The sequence below is a fragment of the Erpetoichthys calabaricus genome, chromosome 3, assembly GCF_900747795.2.
Source record: "Erpetoichthys calabaricus chromosome 3, fErpCal1.3, whole genome shotgun sequence".
NCBI lineage: Eukaryota > Metazoa > Chordata > Cladistia > Polypteriformes > Polypteridae > Erpetoichthys > Erpetoichthys calabaricus.
The window spans coordinates 193,280,517-193,303,630 of NC_041396.2; the positions used below are offsets into that span (position 1 = coordinate 193,280,517).

General features: G+C 34.8%; 1 protein-coding gene across 2 annotated transcripts in view; it reads right to left on the reverse strand.

Moving 5' to 3' along the window:
• ascc3 (activating signal cointegrator 1 complex subunit 3) overlaps window positions 1-23,114 on the reverse strand; it is an 854,735-nt gene that overhangs the window by 70,863 nt on the left and 760,758 nt on the right. The gene's annotated exons all lie outside the window — the stretch shown is intronic.

Sequence of the window (23,114 nt, forward strand, 5' to 3'; positions counted from 1 at the left end):
ATGCTTAACAATGGATGGTAAGCTAAAGAAAAGAACATCAGTTGATTGCGGAAATATTGTAAAAGTTAAGAAGGAAAACTAAAAGGTAACTATTGCTGAAATTAAGAACAACCCAAGTCCAACAGCTTAAAGGTGAAGATGTCACAATTGATAACTCACCAAGAATAAAACGAGAGCTCTTATGTACGCACAGAACAGTGAAAAATAATAATTTTCCAAAACACTGAGCAAGATGACAGACAGCATGGAGAAAATAAGTAACTGAAAAAGACTCAAATCAAACAATATTATCTAAGAAACATGATATGGCATGTAATGTGAATGGTAGTGTCATAACTTGGCCAGATGAAGGGCTGCATCGGGAATCTAGCTCTCACTTCTTTACTGAGGACGTACTGTAGGTAATAATGAAATAAGATTGACAAAAACACGTATCCAGATGGTTTAAGGTGCATTAATAAAACAGCAAGACACTGACCCAAAACATAATATTAGTTAGGAGTTCATCAGGTGGGAACAAATTAGGGAAGATTCAAAACAAACCCACCTTTCAACTTAAATCCACCTAGGCATGCTTTTCACAAAGGTCATCATAGTTTTGCCTTTTTATATTAGTTTTTGTTTCTACATTTTTTCTGACCTTATTTGGAAATTTAGTTTAGTTTTCCTTCATCTTGTATTTTTAGTTTTAATTTAGTTTTTATTTCACAAAGACATTTCTATTTTATTTTTATAATTATTAGTTACAGTTTTAGTAATTACTAGCTGTTCCCCCCACGTAGTAGTGAAACAGGACAAACTTTATAAATCAATAAAAAATTTTTTTAAAAATGTAATTTGTATTGAGAAGAATTTATATTGATAGCTTTCATATCCATGGGTCTCTTCTCTTGGTTTTGCTATTGGGGCAAGAATGCAGCTGTGATCTCTTTGCCAAAATGTAAAAAGTTAGCAAGGTGTCTATGGCCAAGCCGAAGTAGGTACGCTCCAACGTCAAACATTGCCACTGTATCTGATAGTGTTCAGGTCTGATGAGAGAGCGTCCCCTGTATGGGGAGAAGAGCATGTGGCCGTGATATCTCTACAAATGAGCACATACCCTCTAAAACACATGTAACAGTGATCTCTCTCTTTCAAAAACGTCAAATTTTACTCTTTAACAATCTCTAGATGATAATGTCTCCTGAACAAACAGGTATCGCTAGCTAAGTGGAGGCAAGTTATGCTCCAACACGTGGCGAGAGGTGGAGCGACTTGAGTAGAGGCTGGTACATGAGTGAGGAGGGCCCTGCCTGGCTCCCCACTCCTGAAGTCCCGCCTCCCCCTCTCCTCAGCCTGCAGCCTCTGTCTCGAATTAACAAGAATAAATCGGTGCCGCAAGCGAACTATGATACTTTGCGCAATGAGAGAAGTCACAAAATCAACCAGAATGTTCTAGCAAATTATAGAAAAAAACCCCAGTCAAATCCGTTAAGTAGTTCTCTTGTGAAAAGTGGACAGACATACAGACAGACTTTGAATTTTATATATAGAGAGATGGTATGGTTAAAGAGCTACTATGGAGTTTAGTTTTGTTTCACAATCAGAGAGAACTGTAGACTTAGATATTAGTGGAAGCTTACTACACTGCATGGTTTGCTATCTGTTTTTTTAATCAAAACCAGATACTGAATATGAACAATTTTATACATTTTTATTATATTTTAAAATATAATTCTATGCCATTTGCGAACTAATGTGCACGGATTTTGATCTTTTCCCTTTATTGCCCAGGATGAGCCAATTTGTAATGAAATTTAGATGAATTTTACTCTAAATGTCTAAACCACACAGCATATCTCACTCCAAAACAATGTGCTTATAATGAATGTCTTCAATATTGCATTCAAAAATCCATATTGATCTCTGATTCCATCTCAGGCACATACAATTTATAGACAGAATTTGGCCACCTGCAGGCATGAAAAAGATATCAAAAATCAGAGAACAGACTTTACTGTGTTTTGACAGGTTTGATCATGAAAGTCTCAATGGGCTTAGGAAAAACAGGGCTCTTAAGCTTGAATCAGCGTGTAGACTCCACCTAGCTGTATTGAAGGAAACAAAGAAAAATAAGCATTTAGTGTAAATTTAAGGGCAGTAAGACTTGAATAGCCCATGCATAAGAACATTAAACCCTTAATGAGCAGAGCAAGAGTAGGTAATAGGTGTATGGACAGGCACAAAACCACAGAGACAGCATCTGAGATTAAGAACAATGTATAAATTGTCTAAACCTGTTTATCTATAGCAGGAAACCTGGAGCCTACCCCAGCACTTCTGGATACAAGGCAGGAAAAATCCATGGTATGTAATATGTAAGATATGGCTGATGACAAGTTGATATTTTGAGAGAGAAAGAAAAATTGAAAAAAGGGGGACAAATATTTTAAAACATAATTTTGTTACTGGATTATTTCCACAATATCAGGTATTTTGAGCTGTTAATATTACCTAGAAGAAGATAAATTAATAAATATAGAATAAATACGTATGTATTTATGTAAATAGTATGTTTATGTAAATAGTATGTTTCATTTTCAACAGTTGGCAGACTCTCTTCGCTTACCTACCTGTAGCTCAGTAGAGACATTGCCAACTTAGGAATTTTACAAGGTTTGTATCGCTTCATTGTTAAACGACTTTTTTAAAGCTAAAGTGATTGGTCAGTAACAATATGCTGATCTTGTATGATGACCTACTCAGTCTCTCGATCAGTGCAGTTTTATTTTCATAAAGGATTTGTCCTGTGTGAAGTAGCACATGAATTATTGTCAACAAAATGCATGCACCTGAGAAATAAACTGAAACGTTACTCAGTCATGTTTTTTCTGTCCATATGGTAAAAGGTTTTGTTGACCAGCACATTCTGAATTCAGGCATTTGAATTAAATCTTGATCTACAACAAGCACAAAGAAAGGTGGCATAGTAAATCACTCTCCATTTCACACACTTTATGCGCCAGTATTCAGCTCGCTCTGGCACCGCAAATGCTGTGTGAACACCCGCCCTCTGTCACCACCCACCGTTCACTGGATGAATATATGCGGGTGGCTCGTGGTGGATTACTTTCTGTTTTAGAGTTAAAAGTTACAATAGTTAAAGACTAATGGCAAGAACATTAATTCAAAAATGAAAACTACAAATATTTTTAGTACCGGTATATTATTATTTTATTTCAGTTTTGTCTTTCCAGGTACTTTAATAGTTTCATTTAGTTTTAGTTTTTCATTTCAGCTTTGTTAATTATTTTATTTCAGTTTACGAAAATGTTTTTTTAATAATAGTTTCACTTTTGATTTTAGTTTTCATTAACTATAATAACCTTGCATTTCACTTACAGAAAAGAAGACCCACATCAGAAACAAAGCAATTAGCAGCGGAAAATGGCAACAACAAGGCTTAAAAAATCATCTCAAAAGATCAAGATAGATTTGGTGAGATCATTTCCTTTTAAAGTACCCTGTGTCCCAATATCCACCGGAAATGGGGATACAACTTTATACTGTGTAGAAAGAGAATGGGCATCCCGGATGGATCGGTGGATATTTCATTAACAGGAAGGGAGGCCAGTGGGATGATTGAAGCAAAGAGGCCGGTGGAAAGAGGAAATAAATTTGTACCTGGCTGGTATGATTTAACAGACAGACTAAGAAAAAGTTGAGGATCATGAGTTGTTCCATTCCCCATACATTAGGTGGCAGTGGTCTTTGTATGGTAACCCAGTCGGCACACTTGCCGGGGGGCTTGGGAGTTGGAGTTTGAATGTGCAGCCCTGTCAGGGTCCCTGCGTATCAACAGACGGCACTGTTGGGGGAAACCCCCCATATGTTTTCCATGTCCTAGTGAAGTGGTTCCTCATGGATACTGTTTGACATGGGAAAAATTCCAAGGTCCAACTTAAAATGAGTCTGCTTCCTCGCATCTGCTTCAAGTAATATTTTAGGTTCCAAACATTAAATGTATATAAACTCCTTAATTGGGGGTCTAGCAATGGATAGAGTCAACAAAATTATTAAAAAGAAATGGTTGAAGAAAAATATACAGAAATCTTAGGATGAGGAAAAGACATGCTGAAAGACTGAGGACAAGAATAAAAATAAGATTACAAAAAGGAAATGAGAGACACTAAAGAGACTATACAGAATATTTTGGGATTCCACATTTAATAAGTAGAATTTGTGTTTGTTACTAGAAGAAAAGCATGCATTTATATAACCTTTACAATTTTACAAGATTTTGAATTGGATTTATCCATAGTGAAAACAGAAGAAAGGACCATTGTAAAGATCTTTACTGAGCACATACTGACTCATAACATTAAAAATTGGGTGTCAAGTGATTTAGGCAATGGATAATGTTTCATAATGAACTACACAAAATGTGTACAAGAAAGCAGAATAAGTTACAGATTAAGTACTATGCTATAATGTCAGAAAGATGGTTGTGACTGCAATTTGTGCAAATAGGAAATGAACACATTTAAGGAATGTTTCCTGTCATATATAAATAGAAGGAAAAGTGGTGGAACCTAAATGGAAGAATAAAGTAATGGTAGCGAGCATACACTTCTAAGGAGAGTAAAAAGAGGAAGAATACAGTATCTGAATCATTACATATAAGAACACATAGACCTGATTAAGCAGTTCTGCCATAAAAGAGCTCCGGTAATCAATTTGGACAAAAGGGTTAAAGCTTTATTAAAAGAGTTTTATTTGGCTTGATTTATAATAAGTCCATCTAGTAATATTCACTTGTAAAGAAATGAAGTTAAAGAAAAAGCATGCACACAGTCTCCCTTTTTTAAAATGTCAGCATATTGAAACTTCAAGCATTGCCATTTTTTTAATTCTCTTGAATGGAACTGAAGACTGTTGCTGCCTAGTTAAAATTTTGTAAAATCTTCTTGCAAGTGCACAGTAAAGCAGATAGCAATGCCTGCAAAACCCAACTTTCCTTAATTAAAAAACTGGACATGAAATAAATTAGAAAACTCATTTAAAACTAGACATGAACTACATATTATAACATTAAAGATTTTGGTTCAAGGAGTATTGTTTTTCAAAATGATAATCTCTTGAAAGATTAAGAAAAAGGTCTGCATATTATTAAAAGTAACATCAGGAAGCTAAGAATGCCAATAAGGCAGATGTGGAAATGTGCATCATTTCAAAACTGACTAACTCTAGGTTTAATATGTTCCTTGCTTCAGTGAGTTATAAATAGCTCCCAATTGCATGGTAATTATATAACATTTAGATTTACCAAGGTAGGTTCAGGTCTATTAAGTTTCGGCAAGGGGATACTACAACACCATTTGAATTCAAGTGTGGCAGTATACAAATGTTAAAAATAACATGCAAATGACAGCTATGCAGGTAAGCAGTACACAAAATAGCCACTGCTGACTTCAAGAATGTATTTACTAGTTTCAAAGTGAAGATGGATATTATGAGTTCAGGTTGCATGAGATCTGTAATTTAAAGGAATAGGGGCATGTTTCAGCATTTTACTCACACTGAATAAGTAAAATTCACTCCCAAGAGCCTCTGAATACACATAGGACTAGCTTACTGTGGCAAATAAGTGAGCTAGATTTACAGAAGGCCTACATACTGTATATAGTCTCCACTGCACACTTATTTTCAGTTTGTGTTCTACAAATGATTTTTCCACGCACACATGCCATGGGAAATGTATCTTTTCATCAGTTTTACAGCATTTACTTCCTGCACTATGGCATCTTTAAAGAGGGCAATTTAGCTAGTGTTCTTATGTTTCTTTTATTTTTTTCAGATGTATATGACAGTGGGATCACAGTGGCATAGCCTACATTATGCAAGTATACTCTTAAATTTTTCTATTTTGCTATGCCTTTGTCCATCCCCAGTACCTGCCTCCTCCCCGTTATTGTATAGCATTATTAATCAATCGGGGTTATTTTACTTCAGTGTCTTCATCATTTACAATGTTTACAGTCATCTACCCCGTATCCCGTCACTGAGTCAATATATGCTTTCCTCTTGCTTCATTTGATTGTTATTCTTTTGAGTTAATGTTCTTTTGCTTGTATTCTTAAATAAAAGTTTTGTCAAATGTGTGTGTTTATTAGCTAGGAGCCATTCACTCGCCTGATTTCCTGTTTCAGTCTAAATTTTCACTTACTTCTTTGCTTTTGTTTGAACTTTTCAAGTAATCATTGGACAGCTCATCTGTAACATTGCACTAATACTCCAAAATATGTAAAGCTAAGCAGCATACTGATACCATAAATATATATTATATTACTTTGCTTGTTCATATTATAAAACAAGAGAATATTGCATAATTCAATGTCCACAGATGTCATTTGTTTTTCTAAATTTTTAATAAACTTGTAGCTAATGTACTTGCTATATTTTATCCTAAATAAGATCAGTATTGATGATTTGTTTATTATTTGAGAGCATTTGAATTTAAAGTTCTCTTGTGCACCATAGTCATTTAATTAAAATGGTATAATGTACGTGATAGAAAACAAAAAAAAATAACTATAACTGATATAAAACTTGAGCCTAAACTGATTGTCATATGACCCAATTTAACAAAAAGACCTGAAAATCAAAAGCTACAGTTTACAACATGGAATTAGTGTGATAACTACTAATCTTTATTTAATAAAATAAAAATGCAAGAAACAATTTAAAAAGAGAATTCTCTAAAACAAAACTATGCATACATGCATTAGAAACTGCATATTCTATAAATCAGTATGTGATTAAAAAGTTTTTGTTTCTTGAATTTCACAACAATAAAAAATGTTTGTTTTAGATTATGAATGACATTAATTAATGCTCTACACCAGTGCCTTATATAAAGATCTTTAATGTGTAAATTCCATTAATAGTAATAAAACTATTTTCATATCTCATCAATTATAGTACAAGGTGAGAAGTAACAGACACCACTTAAAAGAGTACAATGTATGCCACTGTTTTAAGGAAAAATATGGGAAGCTAATAAAGACAGGGGTGGGTGACAATTCAAACAAAACAGTTCAATGTCTATAAGAAAATCTCCAGGGGGGTTTCAGGTTGCACATTTACCTTAAGTCTTAGGTCTCATGTACAAATTGCTGATAGCCTCTGAGATGACCTGGGTCAGAAGCTTGAGTGAGTCTACCAAAGTGCAGGGAGCAACGGGAGGTCAGCCTCTGGCACTGCTAGTGGGAACCAGCACCACAGTACAAACAGTGCATTTGAATGCAACATCAAAAACAAAGGAAGCAGGTTTTATCATACTGCAGACTAAATAAACTTCCAGCTTGCAGATACCATGCAGCTTGACCAGTATGATAGCGTTAAGATAAATATTAAGAAATGTTAATAACTTTCACTTCTAAAAAAACTACAAATAACTATAGTAGATTTGAAATCTACACACCCGTGAAAACATCAAGTACCAACAAAGAAAGTGAAATTAGTGTCTATTACTTTTGTACTTTTTATTTTTGTGATATTTTATGCTTAAAACAGGTGACCAATTATTTGATGTTCTGTCTATCATCTTTCAGCAAGGACAATAAAATCAATCCATTCTCTTATTTTTTTGAAAACAGGTTTCCAATTAATATTAAAAACTATCAGCCGCCATACAGCTGTTTGATCCTTGATTTATATTAAGTTAATAAACACTTGAACAAAGCATTGCGTATCCAGGAAGGAGCAAATGTACAGCAGTCATGTGATGTTTGAGGACTGTGGCATGACTCAGGCAGTTGTACTTGTTTCATGATTTGTGTTAGACACAACTTTATTTGTCCCCAGAGAGATATGTGGCTGTTTACAGAAGCTCATTGAATAGATCTATAGTTAGATACAGACTATGGTCTGTGGAATGACTAAAAATGAATAAAACTAAAAGAAAGAAAAACTGATTTGGCAGTTACTGTCACAGTGATAATGACAGATTCTGAATATTTAATCATCGTATATAGTAAAGAAATAAAAATATAATTAATCTGAAAATCTTAGGATTTAATTTTTAAAACAAATTAAAATGACTTTTTGTTAAGTCTATGTCATTTATTCTTCACCTTCAAGTTTTTGCTGTAAGACACTATTTTTTTACAGACTATCTGGTTTTTACTGTGAGAAAGAACCAAATATTTGACAGAACTATATAGGAAAACACAAAGCAAGCCAATATAAGAGAATGTTCATGAATTGTGATAATGAAATGAGGTAAAAAGTGAAACCATATTGTTTGGCTTTGGTTCAGTTCCTTGTCTCCTTACTAGTAACAAAAACAAATACATACTAGTGAGTATTGATTTAACAAATAAAGCTTATCTAAAGCTTAATCAGTGTAAACTAAGAGGAAGACTTATGAACATTTCAACAAAAAAACACCTGTTTAACTTAAATATTGTAAACACGTCGGCATTGTAAACACATCAGCAGATTCTATTGCCGAGGTCAGGTTTTATAACTAAGAATAACATGATGACAATAAAAAAGTTAGAAGCTGAAACTGCAAAAATGCTTGATCCTTCTGCCCCTTCTTTTAGTTCAGATGCTTAGGATGATTTGTGTTTGCATCACAAATTGTGCTGTTTGTTTATGGGTTTTCTCATAGTATTTTTTATGTTGGTATTTTTATTCTGGTTTATTCTATTTCAATGATTTGTATAGCCTATATTTATGTTTATTTAGTGTTTTATGCAGATATTATTTGTATCATATGTTGTATATGCCCCGTTGTTCTTTCCAAGTTTCTTTATAGAACTTTGACCTTAGAAAGGTGCCATTTAAATTAAATATATTATTATTATTATATTAGCATGGTAAAACACAGTTGATAACATGAAGTAGAAGTTTAGTACTTCAGAAATTACAAAAAAACATGTTCAATGAGCTCACTCTTTCTTTTAAATATCTCCTGTACAATCATACTGGAATGTGAAAACAGTTCTGCTCGAAAAAACGAGAGAACCTTGTAATAACAAATTCTTCCTGGTTCTGATGTACAGTATTTGGCTTTTGTTCTAAGCTCTGATGTTTTTCTGCTGTGCACTGTGTGTGTAAACCAGTCATCTCCTATTGTCTTTAGTTGTCAGTTTTTCTAAAACTATAAAACCAAAATTAGTTCTTCAACAAAATCTAGTCTTTTTTTCACACAAGCATCCAGTTCAGCTTTGAGTAAGCATGCTTTACTGTCATTGATTGAAAAGTCTCAATTTCTCTGGCTAGGATACATCTGATCCAGACTTATTTCTTAAAAACAAAAATGCGTACACAGTATTATAAGAATATGCATAATTTTACTTTGTTCTATGATGGAGTTTTTATACAACATCCCACAATAACATACACAGTAGTCAAAGCCCACCATAATATCACTGAACTTGCTTAATTTTACACTGGCAGCAACAAGCAAAAGGCAAGTACTAACCCTGGAGAGGGTGTTAGTCCACTTTAGGCAACACTCATGTAGAAATCTTTATTTACATGCATGCAATTTGGAGTCGCCAATAAATCAGTTGTACAAGAAGCATTAATAAAAAATAAAAAATCATATTTGTTAATATGCAATTAAGAACAAAACTGGAGGACAGTGTAATAAAAGGACCAGGGGAAACAACCAGTCAATGTTACATGCTCCACTGATACATTAGATGGCAGCGTTACCAGTATGGACAACCACAAGGCATGCTGGGAACTGTAGTCCCATGGGACAGCCTTACTGGGTATTGGGGGTACTGCCAAAGGGTGCTGTGGGGATTTGTGGTCCCTGCTCTTGAGGACTTCAGCTTGACCTGGAAGTGCTTCTGCTGACCTAACACTGAAAGTACCCCTAGGTCTAAGATAAAGGAAGCCGATTCACCTTATCCAGGCAAGTTGGAGTCCAGAGAGGAGCTGGACAACACATGCCTGGGAAGGGTGAAGGAATAAGAGAGAAAGAGTGAGGAGAAGAGACCATTTGTTCTTACCCAATATATTATACATTTTTTTGTAATGTATTTTGGTTAATAAACCTATTTCACTGTACTGGGACTTCTGTTGCTGCAGTTGTGTTTGGGGTGCAATTTAAAACCTAAACGTACTCTGTTGCTGAGCCATTGTTATATTGCATTGTTTTCAATCATATATTCATTAAGATTTTTTACTTTTACTGGATTTTTCAAGATGATTTGATTTTTAATGTAACTTACAAAAGAAACATGTTTACCTTGTGGATAGAAACTGATTAAGTACCACTACACTATGTGCAATGTGTATTTTGTAAGACTGGTAAATGTAAAGTTCCATAATTAATCATGACAATTTGTTAATTCAAATAAAAACGTTTCCTGGACTGAATATCTTACAGTCTGCTGTATTTTAATTAGCAAAAATGAAAAATGATTAAAAAACAGATACATGTATTAGAGAACGTATGAAAAAAAAAAAAAAACTAAAAAAATTAAAGTACATACTATAGCCCTCAGCTAAACACATCCATATGAACCTCCCAAGCTAGAAACCTTTCTGCTTTACAATCATTTACAATAAGAGACAAGCAAACAGCATAGTTTGTTCTCTTTCTTGTACATTCTTTTTTCAGTTTTCTATATAGCTGAAAGTTATTTGACATGCTGGGAAGCTCCAGTCCACCAAAGCGATCAAACTGCCTGCAGAGGTTAATTTCAATCACAGCACAACAGCAAGATCTATGAAAGACAAATCATTCTGTGAGACATGGAAAGAGTGCAGAGAGGCCTGTAGTGCACAAAATGGCACCAGAGAAAACTGTACACGATGGATGAAGAAAATACAACAAAGCAGTTGTAAAGTGCCTGTATTTACACCTTAATGCTGAGACTTTCTGGCAATATTCACTTATTGTCAAAGGTATCTAGTTTATGGTACTACCAGTTGGAGCTCAGAGGGTGAAGGTTTGAGATTCCATCTTTCTCTTTAATGAACTCTGAACCCCAAAAAAATTAAATACAAAACACCTATGGGTACTTACCAATTATTTGATTTTTTAATTAGAAATGTACATATGTGAAACAATGTCCCTCTTTCACACACACTTTCTGAATCCATGCATATAAAATGAATTCAAATGGGTGAAGGCAGAACTGAAGAAGCAGCACCGTGAGGGAAAAGTCCACTAAAGAGAAAAACCTGAGTGTAAATTACAGCAAAACAACATTAAGGAAGTGTGGAATGGGATAGAGGCTATCACTGGCTGCAAGCAGGCTGTTAAACATGCAAAGGAAGGGAACAAGAATAGAGCTAATGAACTGAACCAGTTTTTCAACAGCTTTGACTCATTCTTTTCAGTCCAGCCCACCCCAAACAACACTATCTTTTGTGAGCAAACTGAGGAAGTTCAAGAATCCCAAACTGCCATACGCACCCTTCACAACCTACAGTGGCATCACACCTGTGGTCTCCAGCACCCCTCCACTCCCTGGATTGTGATTCTCTGCTGATTAAGTGAGAAGAGAGCTGGGAAAAGTCTACATTCAAGGCTTAAGGGCTGGATGGATTTAGCCCATGTTGCTAAAAACATGTGCCAGCCAGCTCTGCGGGGTCCTTCAGCACCTGTCCTCCCTTTCCCTGAATTTACAGAAGGTTCTTCAGCTCTGGAAAACAACCCATGTAGTCTCAGTGTCAAAGAAGGGGCATTCCTGTTATCCTAAGAACTTGAGACAAGTTGCTCATTCATCATGAAGACCTTTTGATTTAGGAACCCAAAACACTCAAATGAGTCAATGTGCTCAACAACACTGACACCATCCCAAAAAAACCACAGATGAGGCTGCACAGCATCCACCTTTTGATTACACGTCTAAACAAATAACTAAAGCAAGTTAACATTACTGTCTAATTGGAAATGCAACCATGCCATGCACAAATATTGCTGTAAAGTTTAAAAACACAAAGTATATACATAAACCACAATGATTCTCGATATTCTATTTGCTATTGTTAGAACATATATTGATGCAATAGTCAAATTGACAGAAAGATTGTAGCCAACTGAAACATGGGTCCAAGTACCTGTAGTGGGAAACGTGTGTGTCTATCTCCACTGTTGCTGCGCTCATTACAATGCACAAATTAATGATTAAGCATCAGTTAACACTGAACTCCTAAACTGATAACAACAATTTTAGCTTTCTGTTTTCTCTCAGTGTCTACTGTTCAATTTCTCTCTCTCTCTGTTTTTCTGTAGTTATTCGATGTAGTGGTCTAATATATGAGTAGAAATGGAATATTGCAACCAAGTGCACTGACTGGAAGAAATTACGGATGTGTATTTAGGAAGATGCCTGTGAACACAAACTTTTCAATGCTGTATTTTCGATGACACTATAAATGTTAAACCAAATTGTCCTCTAAACATGTGTTCTCAGTTGTGAATTATGTCTGGCCCTGTAAGATTAATATATATTTTTCTGACATCGTTACATCCTGTAAAAGCAGTCTATTCAAATTCTTTAGATGTTACTATGAGTATACTGTAGCACAACAGCTACTACTGACAAATGTTAGGGGAAACAAAAGTCAAGAAAGACTTGTCTTATTTATATAAACACTAGCTCCGGATTATGGGCAGATTTTGTGAGTGAAAGCATATATATTGGGAAGGCACATACAGTGTACAATTTGTAAAATATACATATATTCTTAAAACAATGTTGTGACATTTACAGGTTGCACACATTTGACTCATTATTTAAAACAAGATTAATTTAGTGTAAAGTTAACTTCCTGATGATTAACTGCTAAAAAGCATCCACATATTCCCAAATGCCACAGAAATAAATTGATGCTTAGAGAACATGCATAATAAAGATTTATTAAAAAAGGCAAGGTTTATATCAAAAATGAAATCTTCATTTAGAACTGGTAAACTCCTTCCCTTTCAATTTCCTTAGTACGATAACAATAGATGACTTCACCAAACACTCCAAGTACATTCTAGTGAAATTGTATGTTTCTAGATCATTTCGCCTAATTGACAAATGACATGCTAACTCACAGAGTAATTTTTTTTTCATTTTATTACCCAAATGAGTGCTATTGTTATATCAGTGAATACTTAAGATAGGACTGCACTATTCACCTGAAACATTTGATTTAATAAGGAAATTACATTAAAATGTTCTCAACTTTGAATTATTTATGACTTTTACAGATACTATTAATATGCTCATAGAACAGCATATGATGTTTAAAAGCTTGTCTTATTTCTCAGTGAATTACATTAAGCAGCAGCATTTTTTGTTTGCTAATGCTAGAGTGCATTTTCTTGCTATTTCTGGTATCTGCAGTTCAAAACCTTAAAATTCAAGACAATTAAATGGACCCCGGGGGATAAACTTTTGCCCATTATATGATGCTGTATTATCTGTAATGGCCAGATTTTTTTTCAACCTCCCATATGGAATTTGGCTTATCAAGAATTGAAAAATTACAAAAGCCTTTAAAAAATGAATCCAAACTGTGTCATTTTCTTGAGAACTGAAATAAATCAAAGATATTGATACATAACAGATGGATCAGCAACAAGTCAATAAAGACCTATTAGGAAAAGAAGTGAATATAAGTAAGTTTAAAATAATAATATGCATATAAGTATTTTTGCTATTGCACATTTAAATTATCACATGATTAAAGTTTTCTTCACATTAACCAAGATTACTTCCAACTTCGCTCTGGCCACTTATTGAGGTGATCTTTTATTTTGCTACACATGGCTTTAATAGTATGTTGTGCTGAAGAGTCTTTTTTTTTTCTGGTCAAAGCTACTGCATTTAGTTATGTTCAAAGGACAATGTCTCTTTCTCTCTGATGAACACATGAGAAATTGCTGTTGGAAATACTTCAAATGTGAAGGACAATAATGACTACATAAAAAAGTTACATTGTGTAGTATAACTGAAAATGAACATCACTTTGAAACATTGTTCAGTGTTTAAAAATATGGCACTGATAAAGAAAAGATAAAATAGTTTTACAGTGGAAAGTAATACTTAGGTCTACAATGGCATACTTGGATTAACCAGCTTGGTAATGTCATCATTGATCTTCCACCCACAGCTAGTGTATCAGAGGGTCCACTTGTGCTTGCTTTAAACTAGTAACTAAAATCAGTAAGTGTCTGCTAGCAATGATACCACTAGGATACTGATGTATAATGATGTTCTTAGAACACCATCTAGGTCACTAAAAGGAAGAAAAACATCTGTCTCAGCTAAAAATACAGAAATCATGGAACCAATTTCAACTGTAGCTTAATAGCCAGGAAGTCTCCATCTGCTTGTCCTTCAATGAGAAGACAATCTAGTTTATATTTAGACCCTAAAAGTCCTGGCTACAAAAACTGTAAATAATAATTACACTCTGTGAACTGTTAAAGTAAATAAAGGAAATGCTTCACTAGGACTTTCAATGTACTACAGGCATGTACTGTACATGTGGCAATAAAATGACCCTATTAACCTATAAATCTATAAGATGTTACACAAACAGTCAAAAACATAGACATGTAAAGACATCACACAAGGTGTGTTTGTGGTTTGTAAACAGCAGAGTAGAAGAATTCATTTAAGAAACATGTTCATGACTATATAGCCAATTACAATCATGCCTGTGTGAAATCTTGGATTTGTCACCACATGACAGTCCCAATGTGCACTGATTGTACCAAAAGTAATTCCTAATCAACATGGTATTTGATATCATAATCTCACCACAAACAATCTTGTACTGCAAGTAGCTCAGGTTCAAGTCTAATTGTACAACATAAAAACTAAACCAGAGATACAGACCTACAGTTCTGCATATTGTAAGTCTTGTGTTCACTGTTAATTAATACAGTTTATTTTTTTGAGGACCTCTCTGTCTCTCTCTCTCTCATTTATCACAGAGCAGCTGGTCACTTTTCAGTCAAGGAGGTGCAAATCTTTGTCATGCTGAATGCTATCTCCTGGCAAGCATAACATTGGAATACTTGTAAACATGAAACTATTTTAACTGTTCTGTCTCTCAGTACAGATAATAACTGCTTTATTGCAAACAGCTGCTTGGCACACAAAAGTTTACATTATAACATGGTTTTGTTCAACACAGGATTCTGTAATCTCAGACAAAATGCAAAAGAAACAAATGAAACATAAAGTGCACTCAAATTTTGAATCTAAATTCAGTCAAACGTGAATGACACAAACTAAAGACCGGTACAGGACTTCTTAATGCTCCTGAATGAGTAAGTGTCAAATAAAAAGCAGGTGAAAAAAGTTTGATTTGCAAAGTTGCATTTAGTTTTCACATCCAGCTTGTTTATTTCTGTTGGAGACGGCCACTGTATATTCAGATGTCCAAGCTAAATAAATGTGACATGCCAGCAATTTACTAAAAAGATACCATGGACACCACTTAGATAATCTCATCAGCATTACTTCAAATTGGTAAAATGTTACTTCAGAGATTCAAACAATTACAGTACACAGAACAGATGGGTACTGGTTAGCACTACTGCCTCACAGCTATGGTGATTTAAATCAGAATCATGGTCACTGTCTTTGTGGAGTCTGCAAGTTCTCATCATGTTTGTGGCTTTTTCCCAAATCTTAAATACGTACATGTTAGGTTAATTGGTGACTCTAAACAGAGCTGGCATTATTGAATGTGGTTTTGTGAATGAGTGTTCCCTGCTATGAAGAGTGTGCCCTAACTTAACACAAGGACTTGCTTTTGTGTTCAATGACCTTGGCATTAGATTAAGCAACTCTAGAAAATGGACGAATGAATGTTTTCATTGCATAGGTGGTTAGATTTTATATATCATCAATAAGTTCAAACGGATTACAGCAAAATTCAGCCATAGCCTATCTGTGAAATTCAAGATAGAAATCAATAATAGTGACTATGCTTGCAAAGCTGCTATCCTAGGTTTACTGCTACCATCCAATTTTTCAGCCAATAACCAGGAATGCTAACTTTCCTCTTGATTTCAAAGGTAAATCAAGAACAATGTTTAGAGGTGCTCAGCAATGACTTAAAGATACAGGAGCTAATTTAATCATTTTCTTCAGTAACCAAAGAGTAAAAGCAAAGTCATTAATCAATCAATAAATACCTAAAGGGTTGCTCTGGAGGAAAGTTACTCTGGCAGAGCAAAGCCTGGCACATGGAATCAAAGCATACAACTGCATCCTAAAAACAGGAGTCATTTAAAAAATAAAGTCTTGGCAGAACTGTGACTGTCTCACCATAGAATTGTCTATTGGACCATCCAGCATGTGGTTCTGTCTAGCTGTATTGTGTAGGCACTCCAAAAGGTTATTTTAGGCTTAATCAGAAGAGGAAATATCAGCTGTTAACAATTATAGTAACGTAACTAATGCCAAAGGAACCAAAACGTTTCCTTCAGTGCAGTGCAGACGAATGTGTTAAAAGAGAAACCAAGATGGATACTCTGAAGGGTACACCTGTAACTGATGTTACTGAAGAGTATAATGCTTAGTTATGTTCCATTTTCACAGCGCTAAAATGGCTCACATTGTGGAAGCTTAACCAGTAGATACTTAAGCTATCTCTAATGTTAGTAAGGCCTAACCCAGTAGCTTAGTTACCATTAATTTAGTTTTGTGTTTGTACCACTGCCTTCGGGGAAAGTGGTACAGAAACATAAAACATGTACCAGCAGACTGAAAGACACCTTTTCCCCAGAGCTGTGAAGTCCATCTGCCTCTGCTGATACACACACATACATCTACCTCTAACCTGCCCCCCTGTAGACATGCACACGCACTTTCCCTTGTAATCAAACACACACACTCGTATTCTTCCCCTGCAGACCCACGCACACAGATCATTGGTCTCTGCAGGCTTACTACCTCAGGAAAAGTCTGAACCTGATGATGTTTTATTGCTGCTGTCTTTTATACTTATTATGTTTATTTTATTATTTATAGTGTATTGTGTATTTTAAGTATTCTGCCTTGAAGCCGAGTCCTACCAACAAAAAATTATGTTATGTGTATGCATAATGACAATAAAGAATTCTATATTTCTGTCTATCTTCTATCTAATTTGATAAAGGTCAACACTAAAAAAATATATACTCTTTGAAATAAAAAACCTTTTTTCATTATTTTGGTAGTAGTATAGATGGCATGTAACTAAACATGTATTCTATTTTGGAACACAGCGATAAATCTGTGACTTGGACTTGATTTAAATGTAATTGTCCACTTTAGAAAAACAACTTTGAAATCTGCAATCTTTTGTGAAACAAACTTCAGTTACTGAAGTGCTACATCACGCAATACAACAAAAATCCATAACGTAATATAAAAAATGTACCAAATTAAGGAATCTGTCCAATATGTTTATCTGCAACATAAGCAACATGGATGGTTCATTTCTGAGTCTAACAGTGACTAACTGTTGAAGACTGATTCTTACAACCATATGATTGTTGGCCCAAATATATAATCACAAAGTCACACTGCCTGCTGACTCTCCTATCAAAACAGATGGAGGCGGAGTACAATACATTTTGTACACAAAAACAAAACAAATTACAGTAACAGTCTTCCTGCCTCAACCCTTGCGAATATGAAAATTAGTGAATAATTCTTCTGCTCCCCTAACACACAGACAAACATACCAAGTAATTAGGTAAGTGGACCTGTTTAAAACAAGTCAGGTTTTAACACTGTTTCGATTTATTGTACTAGAAATAATATTCACAATTCTTAACAATGCAACAGCACTGACAAGCTGCATCAACCAGGGCTGAGTTACCCGTTGTATAAGCTCATATTCCATCACCAGTGTCAGGAGTGCCTATAAAAATTGTAATCCTGCAATGATGAGAAATCTGTGTAAGGATAGCGAGCCACCTAAAAGAGCCAGGAGAATCCATTCTAGCATTCAACACTGGCGATACATTGGTGTCAGGAGCAGGATGATCCGACTTAACAAAGTCCTATGATGGACTTATTCAGTGGATCTGCTGAAGAGTATTCAGGCTGAGGTCTATGATCTTTAATAATGTTTGCAACATTCATCGGACAGGTGGAGATGGAAGACAACTGAAACACTACTACCACTGCAGCTGCACCACTGCCTCTCCATCTGATAAGAAAAACTGGTCTGCGTGTATGGATACCTATGGAGCTTTGTGCTTATGGAGCTGGGACAAAGTGTGGCAGATCGAATTGCCACTGGCCACAGGCAAGTTGTGTGAAGCAAGGCTGTTGGTAGCACTGCATAGGCAAAGATGTGGCAAATTGCAGGGGTGTAATAGGGCAGCCATGGAGGGAGAGTCTCAAAGCTGAGATCCAGACTTGTATCAGTGTTTGCAGCATCAGCTCAGTGAAGGAAAACAGCCGAGAGCCCAGTACACCTGCAGGCCACCGGACAGTCATGCAGTGTTAAACACCTATGCTATGCAGTTCACAGTTCTTTTTTACGACCAAAAAGAACTTTTATTTGTAAAGATATAATATGCAATGTAAATAACAGATATTAAATAACACTAATATTTATATATTATATGATTTTTATGTAATACAAATCATTTTCCGGAATGTTTTTACATAGAGTATATTTGGCTTATGTGTTCTCTTAAGTTTCCACGATCTTTCAGCAAACTCCAAAAATAGTTCCATTTAATTGCTCATGGCCAACTTGTGAATAACCAAAACCACGAATGTTAAGACCACAACAGTGTAGGAGCTAATGTAATATTTACTTAACATTATTTTTGCAGTTGGTAGAATTTATTTAAGATTATTATTAGAAGGCAATCATTTTTGAAATTCTCAACATAACACAAATCCATGTACTTACATTTTATACCCAATATTACCTGCTAATTGTCTTATGGATTCAATGTCCATATATCAAAAGGCAAGGGGTGTTTAGATTTATTCAATAAAAGTTAAAACAATCAAGCCAGGGATATTTTCTTCCAGCAGTATATTGTCATTTATTACTAAACATATCAAGTTTTTTCACAAAAAATGTGTCATAATGTATAAAGTACCATTAATATACCAACCACACAATTAAAAATGCACCCACATGAATTAGACATTTATATTTTACAGCATTTTGCCCATTTCTATAAATCCATATGCCAAACCTTCAGACAGCAAGAAGGAGAGCTGGTCCACTACTTCAATTCCAGGAGACATACTTGATTTAAATAAGGTTTTGAGTTATAACAAAAATCAGTATTATTCAAGAAACGATCCAATATTGCTTCCAAAAGAACTGCATTTAGCTTAACAAAATAATAAGCTTTAAGCAGGCATGACACTCCAGTTTAAGCATTACAATGAATACATATCTGATACTAATTAAGGCATGATATCTGAAGTCTGTTTACAGTGTTGAACGGAAATAATATTAAAAATGAGCAGTTTCATGTTTGGGCAAGCTTTATGACATCAACACTTCGATGCCGAAGCAAACAGATCTGCCACTGCTTTATACATTCATGTTTTTCATGAATTTAGTTCATGAGTAAGGAACCCACCCAAAAAAAAATCTAAGTTTTTTTTTTTTTTTTTTTAATCAAGGTGGCATTTCTATATTTACTTTTATCTTGCCATATAAATTCAACAACGTTTTGTTCATAATCAAATTACATAGCTTTAACATTCTTCCTCTTTAAATCCAGCTATGTACTTCACACAATTGAAATCCCCAATGGCAGAAACTGCTAAATGTTTCAATAAGTGGCAGGAGGATATTAATGATTTGTGACAGATGTAGTGTCAATGGTTAACAAAAGAGGTGTGAAGCGAGCGTTGTAATTACTATGCTCATTAACCAACGCTATTTCAAAATGAGTAGTCAATTCATTCTTTTTCTTTTATCCCTCAATTACTTCCAACACATACTCAGCCGCTGTAACATGACCCTTTGCTCTGGTTAGATGAAGTGTAATAAAAATATCTTATAATTAGAGAAGACATCTGCAAGCTGGCAGCTCTACACATTTATGTCTAGAATAATACACATACTGCACTTAAAACATTTTTGTAATCATATTTCAGAAGAACAGAAATTAAAAAAATATGCCAACAACAGTGTAAAGAAATACAAAAAATATATTAGGAGTTTTTATGATCAGATAACCTTGGAATTAAAACATCCTTGTACAAACCTGTCTTTCACAATTCACTAACAAATTAAATGTTCACAAAGTTATAAGAATTGATAATTTATATATTGAGTATGATGACCCTGAAGGGTGTTAGGACTCATCTGAGACTACAGACTTAACAAAATTGTAAATGTCTTTAAATATGTTTCTTTTATTTGTATAAAAAAGATCACAATATAATACTACTTTATATACTGCACACTTGAAAGTCCTTCTGCATTTAAGTACTAACCAAATTCTGTAGCTTACACTGTTCATTCAAAGTTTGCTTTAACTTACAAATGAAATATCTTGCCCTTAATTTCCTGATTATATTGAAATATAATTTACGCTAAAATAAGAAATATTCTTCTAAAACATTTTGTTAAAGTAAATTCTTATCCAAATTTAAACCACAAATCTCCAGCCACTGCAACTGTATGGTGATACAAGAAAATCTCTATTTCTTGCTCCAAGCATACCTGCATATAACAAGGCACTTCAGAGGCTGAGTCAAAAAGTAATAAGTGACACACCACAGTGGTTCATTTGATAGTGTTGCCCTATTGCAGACCTTGGCAATTGACTCCAGGCTAGGATGCCTTCCGTGTGGAGTTCCTATACTGTCCTCTTATAGGATTCAATTTTTTTCCACTGTCGAAATACATGCTTTCAGACCAATAGCCTGACTGTTAAGATGGAAATTGCTGAAGTGCTAGAAAACGCCTGGCTATATAGGAACGGTGATTGACTACTTGCAGCTTCTGCTGTATTATGACTCTGAATTGGACTGAGTAAACAAAAGGGTGACTGGCTGGATGGATCTGACTGTGTTATTCCCTGCTTTAATAAACCACTCAGAAATGATTACTTTTCAAAAAAATTTAATACATAAACAATTTAGGCAACATGGTGGCCCACTGATTAGCACTCCTGCATTGTAGATTGGTTTGAATCCCAGCATGGGAACTGTCTGTATGGAGTTTACATGCTGCACAATTGTCTGTGGGAGCTTTTCTCTGTGCATTCAGTCTTCTTCCCATATCCCAAAGAAGGTACATGTTAGGTTGTGACTAAGTTTCTCTACAATGAGCTGGCTCTTCAGCCATAAATAGTTCCTGCATTGCACCCATGCTCTGTGGACTCCATAGGAGTCTCATCTGGATAAATTAATGGATGGATATATGAATATAATCGACAGTATTCAACTATATTTTTGATAGACAGTATTAAAATTTAGTAAAATATAGGCACATGAGAGGAGGCTAGCCTGAGTAGGATAGAGGTTCAAGCAGACTTTAGATGAAAGCAGTAATACTAGTGTAAATTAGCATTTCTTGTCAACCTGACTGTGGAAGGAAAACAACAGGAAACTAACAATGAAAGATTTAAACAGCAAATTGTAACTGGTACATCACCTTGCTGCTTCAAATTTACACGATAAAAAAAAAAGTCTGAAAAAAAATGGAACCTTCTTGGCAAAGCAATGCACAGTAGTGAAATTTAGTGGAATAACATTAATGCTTATACTTTTTGCATTTTGACCAGCAGAAAAAAAGAAAAAATTGTAACACTTTAGTTTAGGTACTTCACATATGTATCTATTACTCATTTACTCTTACGTAACAAAACCTTAGCAAACACTTTTTTTGGTCTTCATAACACTTACAAAGCTTCAGAAAAATAGTTATTCATTTAAGCAATTTGACCTGCTAAAATAACTTCACTTTGAAAGGTCAGAGGTGGCTACAGTGAGACATGTTTCTTTTGCTATTGCATACTTAATTTAAAAACCTGTGAATCCTTCATATTAACAAGTAATTGTACCAGCATATCAAAGGGTCTTATTATTCTATCCTAAATAACCTATCTACTGATGTTTTATAAGTGCAATGAAGACCAAAAGAAGACTTTGTTAAGGTCTTGTTACATTAGAATAACTGAGTAATAGATGCATTATTGCAGTACCTAAACTAAAGTGTTACCAAAAGAATTCAAGGATTCTTTATGCCTTTGTATTACTTTTCAATTTGAGTATATGCTATGGTTTATTTGCTATCACTTAAAGTTTTGTTTTTAGGGTATGTTAAATTATATTCCTCTAGTACTGTGGTGAGACTGCATGGAGAAGATGATAGGGAAAAGTCTTCTTAGCAGGGTACAAGGATCAACATGCTGGGGGATTTGTTTGATATTTTAGGACTTAAGGCGTACCAGTCTTTACAACCTCATTTTAATTTCCCTAGTTCTTCTTTCTTTTCCTACCTATAGCTCTGATCAGTGCTCAGAACGTGTCAAGTTTCTCTAACCTCTACCAAACCAGTTGTTGTACTCTCTATTTTGTTCTTTCTCTCCCAAGAAAAAATCTATTTCTGCACTCTGCTCTTTACTTTCTAAAGCATGCTACAAACCTCTGCCCTCAATTTGTATTTGGTCCAGAAGTGTTTCTACTCTCTGTTCACCCCTCTGGACACTATTTTTTCCAAAGTTAGCTGGGATTTGTTGGGCAAAACCTATCAGCACATCCATTTCAAAATTCTACATAGACTTTATCTTTATCCTACTCCCGTAAGTGTCATATGATGTGCTTTTTTGCTGATCCTCTTTATCAATTATGTTCACTTGGTTTACCACATGTTTTGACACTGCACTCCTGTCTTTTACTTTTGGACCCATGTATGTTATCTACTATCTTCTTTTCTTTCTTTAAAAATTCCTTTATGGTTCTGATTAAAATTCTTGAATGTTTAATATTCTGTCAGCCAAATTAATTCTTGCTTCCTGCTGAGAGGTACCTGAGCGTATTACTGTGGCAGTACACCTTCTACAATTTAACCAATGTATTACACTTTGAATTATCTGCAGCATGGGTTAATGGTGCCTCTAGCAATGCAACTAAAACTTTGACAACTGTTGGTCAATTAATTGC